The sequence below is a fragment of the Rhinopithecus bieti genome, unplaced genomic scaffold (genome assembly GCF_001698545.2).
Source record: "Rhinopithecus bieti isolate Rb0 unplaced genomic scaffold, ASM169854v2 scaffold_47995, whole genome shotgun sequence".
Taxonomy (NCBI): Eukaryota; Metazoa; Chordata; class Mammalia; order Primates; family Cercopithecidae; genus Rhinopithecus; species Rhinopithecus bieti.
In genome coordinates this window covers 1,482,016-1,484,204 of record NW_016819498.1, presented here as the reverse complement: position 1 = coordinate 1,484,204, position 2,189 = coordinate 1,482,016, and positions in this window count along the sequence as shown.

Below are 2,189 nucleotides of genomic sequence, written 5' to 3'. Positions count from 1 at the left end.
TTTTTGAGATAGTCTCCCTCTTGTCGCCCAGGCTGGAGTGCAGTGACACAATCTCGGCTCACTGCAACCTCCGCCTCCCAGAGTCAAGTGATTCTCCTGCCTCAGCCTCCTGAGTAGCTGGGATTACAGGCGCCTGCCACCACACCCAGCTAATTTTTGTATTTTTAGTAGAGATGGGATTTCACCATGTTGGCCAGGCTGGTCTTGAACTCCTGACCTCCAGTGATCCGCCAGCCTCAGCCTCCCAAAGTGTTGGGTTTACAGGCGTGAGCCACTGCGCCTGGCCACAGGAAGTTTAATGATTGACAAAAGCATACTCATCTTGTATTGGTATGGGAACAAAGAAAAGAGTTCTGTCTTTGAACATTAGGGATTCAGGGGGTGACAGCACTCCCTTGGAATCTTGTGTGTTGGAATGCTGAGGTTGGAAGGCAAAGGGGAAAGAATATTGCCTGTTCAGAGTTCCCTAATTCCATATTGATGATACCTATTGGGAAACTTTAGTTCTTTTAGTAAGTGTAAGAGCATTGTGATTATGGTCGTGGATAGTTAACCATTTTCAATGTGTCTGGATTTCTTAATGCATTCAAGAGTTTGTTCATTAATTCGACCAATTATTGATTACCTACCAAGATACAGGATCTATTCTGAGCTTTGAGGGTATAGCAATAAGCAAGACACATGTTCTCCCCCTTGGGAGAGTACAGATAATAAGCACATAAATAAAGAACCCAGAATAGCCGTGGTATGAGGAAAATAAACAGGATAATGGCATAGAGAATGATGGAGATTTATGAGGGCTTTTTAAGGTTAGGTGACACTAAGAAAGGCTTAGAAGGTGAGATTTGAGCTGCAGAGATAAAAAATTTCCAAGCAACTTCAGGGCAAACCCCTGAGGCAGAAATGAGCTCTTTGTGTCAGAGAATCTAGTGTAAGACTAGTGAGAAAAACTAGTGGGAGAGTGGAGAGGTGGCCTCACCCACCCAGATCACTGGGGGTCTTTAACAGGTGATAGTAAAATGTTTAGCATTTAAAAAAAATAAAATATGGTTATTAAATAATTGTGATTTTGGAACTAAGATAGGTTTGGAAGATTCAGGGCTACTGAGAGGACTGATGTGAGATAAAGCTGAGAAATGTGCAGAGCAGGGTTAGAAGTATAGACTAACCTACCTGGAAGAGAGGGTTTCTAGATCACTGACACTTGGCTGTTTAACATTGCTGTTTACATTGTTTATGAGTAAGCCCTGATTTTCATCTGTTAATAAGTTGTAATTTTACTGTTTGCTGTTGTACCCAGTGCATCTCCATCGCAATGCAGTAACTGAAGTGATACTAAAACCTTTCACTTGAGGGCCATTTTTCATGGAAAAATACTTGGCTTAGTGGTTGGTTAAGTTAGGCTTTGAGGATATGCACAGAAAACTCTGGCTAGAAATTGATTTGAGAGCAATTGAAACATAATTAAGGGTGACTTCGAGCTGGTCTCTGGACATGTTCTAAACCAAGGTTAATTGAGACCGAAAATACGTAGATCTGGATTCTGAAAGATACAGAATGCAAAATTAAGGAATTTGAATTTTACCATTCCACTTTAATCCATGCTCTGCTATCCAGTTGCCCTTGCTTTTGGTAATTTATATTATGAAACCAAAAATGTTTTTATTAATTGTTGTTTCTAAAGTTGTTATTTTTCACCCGCTCTCGAATTAGAGCTTTAGGCTTTGGGAAGACAGCCATTGAAGGTTATTTGAACTGAGGGAAGGCACCGTGAAAGCGGTGTTAGAAAATTGGTGACAATATTTAAGATAGGTGGGAAGGAAAAATAGATGAATTATTTAGAAAGCTATTACAGTAGTTCTGAGAGAGATGAGTAGAGCCTCAACTAGTTCATTATTTGTTCATTCAGTGAAAATGGAATAGAATAGAAGGGAGGAATACAAGAGTATTTAAGAAGCATGCTTTCTTTAATTGGCTGTGAATCTGTTTGTATAGTTAGGTTACAAAGAGGTTGTATGAAAGACGAATTGATAGGACTTGGAAACCATGAATATAAAGACAAAGAAAAGAATAATAGTGCCTATTAAATCAGCTTCAGAGACTGCCAAAATGTAATTGCCATGAAAATTTGTATAAAATTGAATATTGCTCATAAATATAGATTATGGGTTGGGGCTTAAAAATTACTA